Here is a 17,708-nt window from a genome sequence, read left to right as displayed (position 1 = left end):
CTCTGCGCCCTTCCATGTCGACTTGGGACTTGAACGTGGTTCTGCAGGCTCTCCTCGACCCTCCATTTGAACCCCTCTCGTTGGTTCTACTGAGTTATCTGGGAAGTGATCTTTCTAATTGCAATCTCCTCATGAGCAGAGTCTCTGAACTAGGGGCGCTCTCCTGTGACCCAACCTTACTCCCGTTCCATAGGGACAAGGAAGTCCTACAGACCAATCACCCTTTCTCCCCAAGGTGGTTTCCTCAGTTCACCATAACCAGGAGATTGTGGTGTTCCTTGTGCCCAGACCCCAAGAACGAGAAGAAAGGGCGCCTCCATAGACTGGATGTAGTCTAACCACTTTGGATATACCTTAGGCACACCAAGTTGATTGGACAATCTGACGCACTCATCCCCTCTGGTCCTTGAGCAGGTTGCCCTGCCTCGAAGACCGCCGTAGCCAGAATGATTTGACAGGCCATCCGTAGGGCCTATGTGGCCAAGGGGAAGTCTCCACCCTTTTGGCTTTGGACCCATTCCACAAAGGCAAGGGGGGGAATCCTGTGCCTGGTCGCAATTTGGCCTCAGCAGAGCAGATCTGCAGAGTGGCAACCTGGACCACAGTTCACATCTTCACTAAATTCTACCACCTTGACACCTTCGCCACAAAGTTTTGCACGCAGTGGTACGCCCCTAATGACCCAGACCACTGAGCATTTTTATGAAAATTTTTATTTTAGGGGTTGTCTTGCCCCAATTTATTAGGCACAACCCTTTTCTTGTGTCAGTGTTTAAGGTAAGGGTTAAAATCAGAGTTTTAACAAACCAAAACCAGTAGGCTGTGTTTATCTGAATTGTTAAGGGTTTTGAAACCTTTTTCTAACATTAGATGCCTAAATAGAATTATCTCCCAGCCCTTTAGGAAAGCCACATTGCTAAAATAAGTCTACACTAGGTCACTGGCATATTGGTTGCAGCATTTAGATTTAGATAAACATTTGGATTTTAAGCACCGTTTACTATAAAGTTGGTAAAGAATGCATTTTACTTAATAATTTTATTATCTTTATATCTCTCTTGCTGCAGATTATTTCTGTCTACAAAGAAGTTTTTGGGCAAGATCTAACTCCATATATGGGAACGCGGTACTTTTACATCACACCTCAAAATGTGCAGGTAAAATATCTGTGCTTGTTGCTCATTTTAGGATTCTGTACTCAAATTGATTATGCAAAGTTTTATTAGTATCTTTGCTCACTTACATTAACCTCACTGACATCTTTTGGGCTTTAAGTGGGACTGCAGTCAGGGGTTGTGGCAGAAAGGGCCCCAAGGGGTGCAAGTTTGACAAGAGTGTGGAACTTCTGGTGCAGTGGGCTGGATTCTGGTGTATTGTAGGCAAGGTATTGTCATAATGGGCATGCCCTTGTCTGATCCGAGATGCGGTTGTGTATGTGTAGGATTTTTTATTTATTGGGACTATATTCGATTTGTCAGCAAGACCCTCTGCCTGGGGGCTCAGGTGATCAGTGGGCTAACAATTGGGAAGGGACCTGTTACCTTAGTAGTGTGGAGGGCCCTGTATTACCTGATGGCAGCTCTTTATGTGTGCAAAATTATCCAAGTGTGTGCATGTATATTGTGACACATTTAACTAAAACTTGTAAGCTGGTAGACAAACACTTGGAAAGTGTAATTGTTTCCTTCTATACTAAAGTAAACTGAATACCGTTTTTCCCCTGTCTTTTATTAAGGTTGGATATTCAGTCCTCCCTCGTAGCTGTGACTCTCCTCTATCATTTTGTGGACACCTGTCTCTGCTTCATCATTCCTTGCAAAGTCTCGAACCACTTATGAAGTGCGTACAGATGAGCTGGATGGCAATTCTTGTGGGACCTGCATTTGTTGGAAAGACCAGTCTTGTGCAAACTCTGGCTCTTCTAACTGGTCACAAACTAAAAATCATGGCAATGAACAGTGCTATGGACACTACAGAGCTCCTGGGAGGGTTTGAACAGGTACATTAATATAGATAGATAGATAGATAGATTGCACCTGTTATCCAGAATTCTCGGGACCTGGGTTTTTCCAGATAAGGTATCTTTCTGTCATTTGGATCTCCTCCTTAAATCGACAATGTTTAATGTAAACATTAATTACTATAAGGAAAAAATAAATAATTTAAAAAAATTTGAATTATATGATAATAGGAGCATAATGCGGAGCTTTATATATATATATCATTTTATTTACCAACCGGTCAATGTTTGTGCTTTATTTATTATCTCTTCTTTTTTCAGGCTGATATCAATAGACCCTGGCATCAGCTTTTGGAGCAAGTGGGAAATGCTGTAACAACATTAGTGAGGGACAGCCTTCTGACCACTGACAACTCCCCAGAAGACACAGAAGGATTGCTGCGTTCATGGACCACTATGAGCCTTATTCATAAGCCTAAATCTGTTGGGGAAGGAGGCAGGGACATTACCACAGATCTTCTGAATAAACTTGAAGGAGTCCTTGTTCAAATTCAGAGGCTGAACCTCCGACTCAATACCTTCTCAAAAACAGGTTTGTTGGCTGGCTGTGGATTGTACTGTAACTGAAATTTGCATAGGAATGTGAAAGACCCCATCTAAAGCCTTTCCAGTAAGTTGGGACATGATAAATAATTTTTAAATCTCACCTTTGAAGGTTATATACCCCTTTTTCAGCATGAGTTCAATATCTAGGGCTTGTTGAGAACATAACTTTTTTTATTACTTAAGCTGAACATTGCAAACCAGAAGCTACATCATGGTTGATCCTTGGTAGATAATTCAACTCGCTTGCATAAAAGACTCCTACTAAGACAACAGTGGGTGAAGGGAGAGGGACAATGAACACTGGTAATCCAATTATGTACCTCCCAAAGACCCAACATTCAAGTTCGCAAGACTTTTGAACTCTAGAGACCAAAACTGTATTCTAGATGGGGACTTAATATTCTTTTATAAAGGAAAATAATTACCATGTTCTTCCAGCAAATATATATCCTATTTAATACAGATTAAAATCTTGTTCAGCTAAAGATGAAAATGAAAACTCTACGTAAAATAAAGAGTTAAAAAAAAAAAAATCTTGTTCAGCTTTGTAACTGCTGACTGGTATTTGTTGCAAATTTATATTCCACAAGTACTCACATCTTTCTTCATCAAGGATTTGTCTAATGTAGTCCAGTTAAGGGAATAAGTAGCTTTACATCCCTGGTGCATAATCTACATTTATCATCATTACTTTACAGATCCATTTAAGGGGTTGTTCACCTTCCAAACACTTTTTTCAGTCATATTGTTCTCCAGAAATAGTCTTTTTTTTTTCAGTTTTTTTTCTTTTTTACCATGTTTCCACAATCTAAGTATAAAGCTTAATGTGTGTGTCTCTGGTGTTTGAGTGTGGCAGCTCAGTAATTCAGGTGCAGACTGTTACAATTTTGCAACATTTAGTTGATACATTTTTCACCAGCATCTCTGGAGTATTAGCAACTATTGTATCAATTCCAACATCTGGCTTTAATAAAATCCAGGGATTCTGCTCAGCAGGGACAAAGATAAGAAATGTATGGATTAAATGTATCAATTTAGAACAGTTTACAATGTCAGCGACCCCCCTCCCAGAGCTGCTTTAAAAGGTGAAAAATGACACGTTACACTTCAATATTAGAAAAACGGTTGCATAAAAAATAGATAGTAATTGTAAGTCTTTATTTATAAGCGACACACACAAATTATGAGTGAAGTGTGGGCACCAATGTACAATAATGCTGATATATGTGGGGGCAGATGGGCTCGGGTGTCCACAAACTGTAAGTAGCATATATACACGAAAAAATGGGACTTAACCCCCTACCCATGTGACCCCAAGTACTCCATCTAAATAAATGTTCCACAGTATGAAGTAAAAGGCAATATCTATTATACAACACTATGCCAATGTACAGTTAAAACCAATTAAAATAAAACTAAGCAGCGCTGCATGTGCAAAAGGGATCCCTTGCTATAGTATCTAAGTATACATCAATATAGATAGCAATTGATATGCTGAAATGTATAAGTAGCGTGTCTGGAACCAAGCCGAAGCGCTCCAATAATGAACCAAAATCTCAATTTGTAAGAGAATAAACAGTTCCAGACAATCCGGTAATAATGTTCAGTTAGTGGTAGCCAAGACACAATATTAATATAACCCCAGGTCTGAAGTATGCCAAAAGTCGCCAGATGTGTGTAACAGGCCCCTCTAGCACAAGTCTCCTCGAGAAGTCTCCCTCTTGACAAAGCCACGCTTGTGGCGAAACGGCTGTCGAGGTGCAGCGCATGCTGTGTATGTGAGGATCCCCTCTCGCAGGTCTGAAGTGCTAGGATTGCCGTGAATAATTCCTACGGAGCCGCAGTGAAGACGTCATTAAACACCATCTCACGGACTCATAGCGGGGCCGCTCCTGGACTTCCGCTTGGTCGGTAACATCTTTATTTTCTAATTGAGCGGGTCACGTTGGGAGATATTAATACCCACAAACACGTTATTCACGTGACGGCCTGTTGGCCTCTTTGGCAAATCCAAATGACCGCGTTCACCCGTGAGGGCTCTGGCTAATATCGCAGGTGTATCCCTCTTAACATTCTAATGGTGTAGCACACCGACATCTTGAGGAGACTTGTGCTAGAGGGGACTGTTACACACATCTGGCGACTTTTGGCATACTTCAGATTGAGTATTTGGGGTCACATGGGTAGGGGGTTAAGTCCCATTTTTTCGTGTATATACTGTAAGTCTTTATTTATGGTGAACTATCTGAAACCAACGGAACTGAAATAAGTGTTAGAAGGTGAACAATCCCTTTAAATTAAAGACCCAGTTACTGAACACTGTCCCTAAAATCTAAAAATCCAATGCTTTTTAAGCTCTTTAAGGCTACACATTTATTGTTATTGCTACTTTTGATTACTCCTCTTTCTGTTGACACCCTCTCCTATTTATATTCCAGTCTCATATTCAAATCAATGCATGACTTCATTCATTTCCCTGACCCCCTGGGCATTAACCCATAGCAACCAATCAGCACTTGACTTTTTTTTCAGGCAGCTGCAGGTAGAACAATGAATGCAACAATTTGATTGTTTGTCAGGGGTAACTGCCCATGGACAAGTTTATCCAGTGTCAATAAATGACATAAATAGTCGAAAGGTGATAATGCCTTTTCCTCAGATATCTATTCAGCCATCCACTTAGTTTTCATTGTTGTAACTCCTGCCATTTGTCTCTAAATATATTTGCCAATGAATGTCACAGGCAATTTGTCATTATGTAACATTAACATATTGATATATGTGCCATACGCCTGCAACTGTTTGCAAATACAAACCGTTTTTTATTTTTTTTTTCATGTTATGTTTGTATCATTTATTTGTAGAGTTTGGTGCCCTTGTGGAGCAGTTCCACAGCTTTAAAGAACAGCTTCTCCATTCAGTGGAAGGACAGAGTAGTGGGACTTTCGAATGGGTGGATGGAATGCTGGTGCAGGCACTGCAGTGTGGGGATTGGCTACTGATGGACAATGTCAACTTCTGTAGGTATGGACCTGAGCATAGAATGAATATCCTATGTGTGTGTGTGTGTATCGGTCTAGCATAAAGTCTCCTGCATAAAATACATAAATATAACTATATTAATAAAGGCATGATGGTATTAAGAAGCAAGTTCGAAGGGACAGGTCAAATTGTATACCTGTTCCTGTGACTAACCAAAATTGAAAAAGAATGAATATCTCCTATTAAAGAAGTTAGCACTTGGCCCGTCTAGCACACACCATCAACATAACTATTATTATTCTGCCTTGAAATGTGTGTTAGAAGGTGGCCAACTATTATTAGCTGAAATGGCTATTAGCTAGGTATATGTTCCAAGTTTGGATGCATGCAATATTTGATTTGTGCCTTATTGAATATTGCGTTGTTAATGTTATCGAGGAAAGAGATTGCTGGTTCATGTATTTGTACTGACACGTTTATTTTCATTTAATATCAGAACAGATGGAAGGACATGATACTCAAAATGTCAGTGATGCTTGTTGCCAGCCATAAAATTGGAATGTTCAAGACCCAGAAGTATAGTCTAATTTGCAATTTTCACTGCATTTGGTCCTTTACTAGTATAAGTTAAAATATGGTATGAAAGGAATATATACAGGATGGAACAGGAAGTAGTATATTTTGATTGTAAGGTTTGCAGACAAGGTCTAATAGAATGCTGTGCCTTTTGTTACAGCTCTTCAGTTCTAGATCGATTAAATGCCTTATTGGAGCCAGGTGGAGTTCTTACCATGACAGAACGAGGGGTTATTGATGGGTCCATGTTAACTATAACACCTCACCCAAACTTCAGGTTTGTATGCTTCTTGCATTGCATAGATTGTAAGCTTTTGCAAGCAGGACCATTCAATCACATTTTTATTCTATAACCCTTGTTTGTAAAATGATTGCTACCTGTTAGTATATGTCGTTTATTTTGTTGATTCTACTTTCAAAGAAAGTCTATTGTGTGTAGTGGATTTTTGAACAAGATGTGCCGTTTGTCACCATTGAACCTGATGTGGCACAATTCAAGTGAAATGTGGAACTATAAAACTTCACATATTCATCAATTGATTTGACATGCTTTTCATTAGAGAATGACATACTGACAAATATACCAAATGCATTGAAGGTGCAGTGACTTGCCCTTTAATCAACTCCACAGATATGAAAACATTGGTGTGCTATACAGCCCTACATTTCTAATTGTTGATTTTATTATCTGTTTATTTTCACAGGCTATTTCTTTCAATGGATCCTTCTCATGGAGAGATATCTCGAGCTATGAGAAATCGAGGCATTGAGCTCTATGTTTCCGGGGAAAGTGAAGGAGTTTTACTGGATTCATTTGACACTAAGAGGTTGATTCATAATCTTGGTGTGGTGGGGGATGATGTATGTGATGCCTTGATAGCAGTTCTATCTGAAACAAAAGAGGCTGTTACTGGTAAGACAAAAGTCTAAACGATCTTCTCATTCTTAGGAATTTATGGCTAAAATCGATTGCTTTTTGTTAATCCGTGGAAAGTTCTAATTTTTGCTTTCAGATTTAGCTGTTGTATTTTTGGCTGATTTCTTTTACCATTGTTTAATATTTTGTATAATGAAAATATGTTCTGAGTTACAAACAATAGAATATTTCAGTCATCATTTGGGGCAAAATACAGCAACTGTGCTGCTGAGCCTCAGTTTGCTATTGGTCTTATTTTTAATTTTGTTTTCTGTTATATTTTTTAATTATTTAAACTATTGGTTTCCCAGTCTGGATTTTAATCCGCTATCTGGTTACCAGGCTGGGGTTAGTGGTCAGGTCAGTGACCACTATTTGAAATCTGAAAGGGCTGCAGATAATTAAACTGTAAGAAATAAAATAATCAAGACCAATTGGAAAGTTAAGAATAGGCTTTTATAACATACTAGAAGTTAAGATTTAGGAGAACTACCCCTTGAATACTCAAAAGGCAAAGAACTTTAAAAACAAACCTCAACAACCTTTCCTATATTGATAAAATGTTACTTTTATCATTTAAAAACAAAATAAAACTGGTAGATAATTTGTCAGCATGTGTTATCTTTTTGATGCCTGTTATGTGTTTGAAGACAGACCAGTGCAGTATTTGATGTTTTCACATGTCACATAAACACACTCCACCATACAGGCTCTGCAAAAACCCATAAATGATTTTATTTGGTGAGAACCCAGCAGACGTGCCTGGTGCAAACCCCTCAATTCAAATGCAGAGCACCCTGAATCATCTACTCCAATCTCAGCAGTTAAAATAATTTACGGATGCTTTGTGTGGCACAATTCTTGACTCCCGTAGTGTTATTTCCACTGCCCCATATGCATGGCAAGAGTGACCCAGAAACTTGTCCCTGTTGCCTGAGTTAGGATGCGTTTAGCTGGCAATAACCGTGCAAAAAACCCTGAGGAAACTCAGCAGCACAATTTTTACAGTTTTACTTACTTGCTAAAATTTTAGTCCGCTGCAGAATAGGGCAGCCCTTTTTTGGAAAAACATATTCCAGGCACTAGATTGTTTGCTTTTCTTTCTCAATTCTTTGTACAAACTGTGTTTTATGTTTGTTACTGCCAAACACATCAGTTTATGAAATGTTCTTGATATTCTTTGGTAGGTTCTCCTTGTGGTTCCCTTTCTGCCTTACTCCATGCAGCTACACTAATATCTCAGCAGCTGCAGCGCGGGATTGGACTTGAAACTTCATTTAACAGTGCTTGCAACGAGGTTTTCGTTAACTGCCAGCACTCACTTGCAAGTCGAAAGGCAAGTTATGCGACTAACATAAATATTTCCACCTTTCATCACAGTGTCCCTAAATGTAATGCTTTTTGTTTCATGATTTGTAAAATTCAGCTTGGTAAAATAATCTTGCTGAATTATGTACTTGTTCGTATTTTATGTACAGACCCATTTCAAAAAAGTGTTGCTGCCATCAAATTTAGTATGAGCATTTATTTTTTTGTAGAAAACAAAAACATGTTTCTCGGTTTTCACATTTAATATGTTGTCTTTGTGCTACTTTACATCTAGGTTTTAAATGATTTTCTAAGCATCACATTCTCTTTTTATTTATATTTTACTCAGTGTCCCAACTTTTGCAGTGAGTTTGTAATAGCAATTCCTTATTGGGGAAACTTATTTATGTGCTAAGCTGTGTATTGTTAAATTACTAGTTACCATATTTGAATACTTTTATCTGGCAGCCAGCAAGTGAATTTTTGTAATGTTTTTTTTCATTACTATTCCTTAGAAAGTTCAGGAGATTGTGATGAGTAAGGTCTCTACCCTGGTCACCACAGAGAGAGGATCCTTTTTATCCCTGGGATTATGGCCTGATTCTGTGCCTTCTGCTCTTCTTTCTTGTGAAGACTCTATAATGTCTACCGTTTTAAGGGATGGACAGGTCCTTGTTTATGCCTTGAATAATATAAGTTTAAAACATAACAGGTAAAAAGTAAAACACATCTTTTCTCTTTTTGTGATTTAGTTGATATGTTCTGCTGCATCTCCAGTGCTCCGTTGTGCAAAACAAATGGAGATTCCTTGTTACCTGGTTTCCTTAATTTGATAAGAGAAAAATGGTGACACAGAGCCCATAGTACAGTGAGCTATTTGTAGGAATGCTATCAGCAATCATGTTAAATGGTGTCATTTCACACACCTGGGCTATTTGGGAGCTATTTGGTGATGTTCACCTTCAAACAACTTGTTGTTTTCAGATAGATCACCAGAAATGACCTCTTTTTCCAATTATTTTCTATGTGTCACCGTTTTTCTTATATTGAAGCGTGAAATGTCATTTTTAACCTTCTAAACCAGCTCTGGGTGGGGGGGTCGTCGACCCTGTAAACTGTTCTAAATTGAAACATTTAGTTGATACATTTCTTATCTTTGTCCCTGCTGAGCAGAATCTCTGGGTTTCATTACAGTCAGCTGTTAGAATTGATACAATTTCTCCCACCTTCTAACCAGCATATACTCTCCCTATCTTCCCATAAAAGATTGTTTGGTAATTCAACCGCTTTGAATGCAATTTATCATCCTACCTGTGACAATTATGTTCACTTTCTGATGACCAATGTACCATGGTTGAATTCATTATAACAACATTTTAATAGGAATGCATTGAATTTAGGTTTCTATTTGGCAGCATCCCACTAAATCCTAACCCCTATATGTAATTAAAAGGTTCACATTATGCTTATGTACAAACAATAAAATGTTTGCTCTTGAAAAGGTGACCAGTAGATGTTACCTGCTGAATGGTTGTCATATGTGATAAACGGGTGGCAAACGTTTATTATGGTAGATACTTCCCAAGTGTTAAGCTGAATCATATATCTAGACCTTTAGTCATGTGTCTTTAAAACTCTGAACACAACATATATTTGGTGACAATTGATGTAATTCTATTTTATTTTTCTCAAACTTGAATATGCAAATTGAGATTCGGAATATATTTGCGATTTTGTCAAATCTTTTGTGGGGGATTAGGGATTTTGCTATTTTCAGCGACTAGATTAAAATGCCTATTTACTGTTGCCTTCCATGTGTAAAAGAGATGTAAACTACTTTAAAATCATTTAGTCCTCCTTAAATTCTATTTTTTAATGACCCACTATTGTAAAGATAATTGAGCAGCCTTAAACTTTTTTTTTAAATTTTATTTGGATTAAGTGCAAGTATAGGTAATATGAACTTTTTTTTTTTTACTTTCCTCATTTGAACCTCTTGTAGAACTTTGCCTCTTACTTTACTCGATCTTCAAAAAACAAGTCAAACTGCTCCAGGGGAAGGTCATCATTTCAGTGCTGTTCCACTGGGTTCACATTGGTTGGATGACCCTGCAGTCGTTGCCCATTCCGTCCAGTTTCTCACTGAAAGAGCATCAACAATAGACTGGATCCTAAGGATGCGGTGGCTTAATCACTTAGCCAAGAAGATGACACCAGAGATTGGTATACTATACTAATGTTTTACTATTTGCATACTCTCTAACATGTTTAAATTAATCATTTAGGAGGCTACATCTTTAATAGTGGTTCATTTGTCACCTTACAAACAGGTCCGGACTGGCAATTCTGTGGGTTCTGGCAAGTGGCTGCTATAAGGTGCCATAGAAAGTCACTATTTAGTGGGCTGATGGGGGCTGTTTGGGCCTCTGTGTACCTGAAATGCCAGGGCCTATTTTAATTCTCAGTCCCGACCTGCTTCCAAAACTACCTATATTCCTCTCAAACATCCATAGCCATCTGCACACAAACAAACACATAGAAAGCCACAGATGTTATTGGCAGCTATCCTTTCTTCAACAGATCAGATACGAGCTATGATAGATGCAGGAGCTCATGCTTTAAGTCGGCTGTATTCCAGTTCCCTTCCTAAGGAAATAAGCAGTGTGGTTAAACTGCTGCAGACAACAATATCTGGTAAGTAAAGCAAACAAGACTTCATTTATATCTCTAACAGTTGCTTCCTTTTAAGGTAGCTGTTTGTACTTAAAATCGCCATAATTCTAACCATTTATTTTCTGTTTTATTATAGTATTTACCATTGTTTTTTTTTTTTTTTTTTTCTTTGCAAAGAAATAGTTTATAATGATGAAAAAAAAACAGAAAAGAAAAAATTTATCTCATGGTTTTTAAGAAATAAGGCACAATAACTGATGGAATGTTTATTTTTTATAAACTGGTCCTAAATAAATTATTTTAAAGATGAACCATCATATTTCTTGGATTTATTGATGCAATGTAAGCATTTCTTTAAGGGTAAAATTCCACAGGTGCTTTTGATCTGATTTTGTGGGTCAGATTTAACTTGATGCTCCATGCAACACTAGACAACAACACAAGATTTTGTAGGATGCTGCACAATCTGACCCCTCCCCCCCAGGCTAAAGTGTAAAGTTGGATCAGATAAAGTTGGATGGAGTATTGTTTTCATCCGACAGTCAATGTATTTCAATGAAAAAAAAAAGTAATTCAGACACCATCTGAACCGTATTGATAATTTTTTTTAAATAAATATAGATATTGATTGTTTTAAGAGGATTGGCTAGGTATTACAAGCCCTTTCTTATTTCCTGTTCAATCAAAACCATAACAAATCATAATAAATCATTGCTCTGTTCTATTTATAGTGTACACATCTGCCTGTTATCAGGTACCCTGCACAACCCTGCTTTTACAGAATGTTTACTGGTACATCGTCTTCACTTAATTTGGAAATATCAAATGGATGTTAAATATTATACTGCTTAGGCATTGTTACACAAGTATCTGAACTATTCATTCTGGTCTGTTTTTCAGATGAGGATTATATCCCATTAGATCCACGGTGGAACATGCAGTACTTGGAAATTGTGATCAATTCTCTCAGTTTTGACACAGGAGCAGAGCCAGCTGAGCAGCTGTTACAGTTGTTGAACAGTGTGACTAACCGGTAGGGGTTTTTCTGCAGGGGCCAATCCATTTTTGTAGTAGTGACGCAGCCTTCAACAGTAGTCATTTATCTAGCCCAGTGATCCCCAACCAGTGGCTTGCGAGCAGCATGTTGCTCACCAACCCCTAGGATGTTGCTCCCAGTGGTCTTAAAGCAGGTGCTTATTTTTGAATTCCTAGTTTGGGGGCAAGTTTTGGTTTCATAAGAACCAGCTGCATTGCCAAACAGAGACTCCTTTATGCTGGCATCCACACAGAGGCTACCAATGGTCCATAATTGGCACCCCAGGAACTTTTTGCATACTTATGTTGCTCTCCAACTTTTTTCTACATTTCATTGTTGCTCACGGGCAAAAAAGGTTGGGGATCCCTGATCTAGCCTGATTAGCCATAATTACAAACAAACTTTCTTATTAGAATGATTGGTGTAGGGTACTTGCCACAAACATGGGTATTGTGTTGTCAACAACATGTTCTTTCACTTGCTTTATTTTTAATATTTTACCTCCATGTTTTTATATCCCCTGGGATATTTGTCAATTATGATTCTTGATAATTTTTATAATATAATAGGTAATTTATTTTAACAGGGCAGTGCTATTGACTAATAGGGAAAGGCAATTCTTCCTGGAGAAGCCTGAGGTCACAAAATTAAGGGAAACCAGTGCCTTGCAAATAGCTATAAAGTTTCACAAAGGTAAGGGTTTTTTTCATACTGTTGGCTCTTATGCAACTTCTATCCTATGTAAATCCCTTGCTTACATTTAAGGCCCTTTACATGAAACTCCTCCCAACATCTCCACTCTCATATCCAAATACTCTGCTTTGCTTTTCTTCTGTAATATTCTTCTTTGATTTTGTGTCTCATTTGAACTAGTTGATGTGCTCTTAAGCATGATTTTGCTATTATAACTTGGGAGACTATTGATATAAGGTACTATAAAGTCAAATGTATATCTATAGGTTATTAACTGAAATAAAGGGTAGCTTGTTAAATACAGATTTGCAGTTTCCTTCCCCCTTGAATTCCAGTACTGAATATGAAAGACAGCATATTCATTTTATTTATATCCCTCTATAAAAGATCCTTCAGTAAATCAGGACCTTCCTCATCCTGTGGTAGCCCATCTAGCTGCCTTCTTTGACCTCTGGGATATGTTTCTGTGCGAGTGCCTTCAGTCAAGCCATTCTCCCTTGACAAATGATGCCATTACTGAGGTAAGTTGTGGTTACTTTATACAGCTATGAATGTTTTAAAAGCCTAATTTGTTTTGCAAACCAGATGGCCAAATGTTAAAGAACTAAATGCTCTTATAGAGTACAGAAAGGAGTTTATAATGCACACATTTGCTTTATTTGTTGAAATGGATTCCTCTCCCCCCTATAGCATGATTTTTTAACTAATTCATGTTTATACTTAATTTTTGAATGACATGATTTTATAAAAACATCTTCTCTTCTCCTTTACCCTGTTATTTTTGGCTACAGTAAATTTTATAAAAGGTGTGACTATTAGGGATGCACCGAATCCACTGTTTTGGATTTGGCCGAACCCCCGAATCCTTCACGAAGGATTCGGCTGAATACTGAATCCTAATTTGCATATGCAAATTAGGGGTGGGAAGGGGAAAACATTTTTTACTGCCTTGTTTTGTGACAAAAAGTCATGCGATTTCCCTCTCTGCCCCTAATTTGCCTATGCAGATTCGGATTCGGTTCGGCCAGACAGAAGGATTTGGCCGAATCCGAATCCTGCTGAAAAAGGCAGAATCCTGGCCAAATCCTAAACCAAATCCTGGATTTGGTGCATCCCTAGTGACTATCTTTATAATTCTGTGCTATGACATAATCCGGTTTCCCTTTAATTATTTAAATCGCCAGGTATAACCAAGCCTAAGAAAGCGGTTTTGTGAGATGAAGAAGTGGTTTCTTTTTTAGACCTTCATAGTAGAGGAAAGCCACAGAGAAAGAAGAAAACTGATTAGAGTAGGATTAAAACTCGAGTAAAACAAGGCCTGTTTTTTTGTTGTTAGGGCATGGTTCTATTGTGCTACTTAATAAACAACCCCCCAACTTACCTAATGTGATTGATTGGCTCTGCCTTTTATTTAAAGCCTCCAACAACTCTAGGTTAATAATAATTTATGTGCACTAGTATCCTTAACTACGGCTGTGCTCAATAATGTGTAATACTTGCATTTCTTTGCAAATACTGGATGATTGTGCAAGGTATGTTTTGGGGGCCATTTGGTTTCTTTATGTAGTGGTTGTGTAGTTTTTTAGTTTAGGTGAAAACAGTTGCAGTCTGAGTGTTTATGATGTAACAGATAAAGGGCTCTTTTACATCACCGAGTGCACTTTCTGTCCCTATAATTTTCCCACAGTTGTAAAACCATTTTCATTAAGTTTCTTACATCAAAATGTGCAGCGCACGAAGGACTTCACTCCAGAGCCATACACCACAATATCCCGTGATATTGTATGCAATTGTAGCAAAATGCATGTTTACAACTTGCACAATTGTGTCAGGTACATCTCCCCCTTTGCAACCACAATGACACTGGAATTCTTGAAGAAAAAAAAGTAATACTGCATTTTGTGGGCAAAACATAGTGATTGCCCTACAGTGTCGGTTACTTGGGAGGCATACAGGTGAAATGATTGAAATAAAAAGTTTTTGCAAAAAAATACATAGGTGAAATGATTGAAATAAAAAGTTTTTGCAAAAAAATACATACATAATTTTGTACCATACATACCAGAGTATAAGCAGAGTTTTTCAGCATCCAAAATGTGCTGAAAAAGTCTACCTTGGCTTATACTCAGTCAGCGGTACCCGACCCGAGTAGCTGAGATTGCAGTCAATTTTAATCATTCCTATACCAACAGTTCACTTGGGGAGAGACTGCAATATCCCACAATGCCCTCTGTTGGTTATATGAAAGAATAACAGTGCGCCCTCTGTTGGTTATATGAAAGAATAACAGTGACTGCAATATCACACAGCACCATCTGTTAGTTATATGAAAGAATAACAGTGACTGCAATATCACACAGCACCCTCTGTTGGTTATATGAAAAAATAACAGTGCACCCTCTGTTGGTTATATGAAAGAATAACAGTGACTGCAAAATCACACAGCGCCATCTGTTGGTTGTATGAAAGAATAACAGTGCGCCCTCTGTTGGTTATATGAAAGATTAACAGTGACTGCAATATCACACAGCGCCCTCTGTTGGTTATATGAAAGAATAACAGTGACTGCAATATCACACAGCTCCCTCTGTTGGTTATAAGAAGGATTAACAGTGATGGCAATATCAAACAGCACCCTCTGCACATGGTAGTGGGACAATGCACACAGTAATCCGTTGGCAATTCTCTGTCACCATCAACTTTGCAAAGAAGTCCGGTTGATCACTGGGGGGGTCGCTTTGGCAGAATGTGCGCTGCTGGGAGAAAGGGCTGTAGTTGTGTCTAGGCTTATACTAGAGTCAATAAGTTTTCCCAGTTTTCGTAGGTAAAATTAGGTACCTCGGCTTATACTCGGGTCGGCTTATACTCGAGTATATACGGTAAGTATTGTTTTGTATTTTATGTAATATTACTGCTTTAAGCATCACTAATGTTTTCTCTTATAGGTGTTGAACTGTATTCTGTGGCGTGATCGGTTTAGAAAAGTTTGCGAGAAAGTGTCTTTAGACTCTGCTGGTCTGGCTCTGTTAGCTCTTCATTGGCGCTGGATAGTCAAGCACTCGCTTAAACAGATTCCACAAATCTTCACTGGGCTTGAAAATAACAGGTACGGTTAAAGGGTAACCGGTCTTACCAGCAATGCTGTTTTATTAATTCATTACTTCTACTTATAGTCTTGTTTTTCTATATTGATGGACATGTTTTTTTTTTTCCAACCTAACTTACTATGATACTATGGGGGCCAGGGAAAAGTAAAGCAATGATGACTTATTTTGACTTGTCACATCTCCAAAAGAATGTGACAAATATTTTCATAGAAGCTTTCATTTTGCATAAATATGTTTTTGTTTTTTTTTTCTTTAAGACCTTACTCATTTTTATCCTCCCTGTTTGTGTACAGGCTATACCAGGAGGTTCAGTCTGTCTCAACAAGTATCCAGGAATGTGTGTCCCCTGACTCCAATGTGCCTACTAGTGTGAAGATGCTGCAAAATATTCTGGGGAGACCTCTGCCTTTCAAGGTGCTCTAAGCTGTTAATAACTGCTCCTACACCACTTCATATTCAAAACAATAATGTCTTGTTTGAAATGGGCAAGCAGTGTACATTATCCTGAAACCTTATCCTGTTTTAAGCAAATCTAATATTTAAAAATTTGATTTTTTTTTTTCCTGTAATAATAAAAGTAGTTTTTAACCAAGTAAGTTACTTTAATTTGTATTGGTGGCAAATCAAACGTACTGAGTTTATTTAATGTTTAAATGAGTTTTACAGTCTAAAGGATCTAAATATCCAAATTACGGAAAGATCATTTATTCAAAACAAATCCCAGGTTCCAAGCATTCCGAATAGTAGATCCTACACCTGTACATGTTTCTTTAAAAAGTATTGCAAGTGAGAATTAGTCTGTGTAAGTACCCCATTCTTAGAACATTGTATTCTTTTGCAAATTGTGCTTTTTTTTGTATGTTCTTTGTAACCGATTAGTTTATATAAATATATGTTCTATTTGCAGGAAGAAAGACTGGCTCAATGTGTGCAGAAGTTAAGGACTCTCTCTGCTTCCCTTGATATATTGGAGTTGAGGCCAGTTAAAGGGGAGAGTGGCTGGCTGGAAAAAATTAATTGCATGAAGGCAGCTTCCTCAGGATGCGAGATAAAATCCAGAATTCTAAATACCTGTGTGTCAGCTCTGCAAGCAAATCATCAGGAACTCGTCAATGGCGGTAACATTTTAATTTGTCCCCTATATCAAATCAAACCATTATATTTTAGCCATTTAAAGGGGGTTGTTTAACTTCCAAACACTTTTTTCAGTTTTCAGTTTTTGAAAAGTAAACATAATTTCAAGCAACTGTGCAATATACATCAATTAAAAAATATGCAGACTTTTCATGATTTTTAGTGGTTTGTACCAGTTCCCTGAGCCTAGCCCCCTGCTCTCCTGCTAAGCTGGCTGACTGCTTTGCTGAGCTGGCTGTCCTTAGTCTGCATCCTCCTAACCCCACAATTCCCTGCACTCGTGATTTCAATAAGGAAAGGAACATCACCGTGTAATGCATTGTGGGTTATGTAGTTTCTGCATGCTGTCTGTAAGCCTCTTAATCAAATTTGGTTTGGAAGCCGGAGTTCCACTTTAAGAAATGTATAAAGTTAATGTAGTTAAAGGGAAACTCCAGCTTTCAAACCAAAATTTGATAGAGGCCCACATAACACAGAAACCCCTAATATACCCATCACAGTTATCAGTTTCTTCAAAAAGTATGAATAAATTGCATTTTCTATGCTGACATCCAGCTGTTTAACAGTTCTTCTCTTTCTGCATCATTTGAAATCCTGGCAGGGAAGGAAGGACTAAACACTGATGTTACAAATTGTAACAACTTCTCCACAGTTTACAGACAGCATTCAGTAACTACATAACCCACAATGCATTGCACTGTGATGTTCCATTCCTTA

This window comes from Xenopus laevis, chromosome 5L, assembly GCF_017654675.1.
Source record: "Xenopus laevis strain J_2021 chromosome 5L, Xenopus_laevis_v10.1, whole genome shotgun sequence".
Lineage (NCBI taxonomy): Eukaryota > Metazoa > Chordata > Amphibia > Anura > Pipidae > Xenopus > Xenopus laevis.
This window is presented reverse-complemented; position numbering follows the sequence as displayed.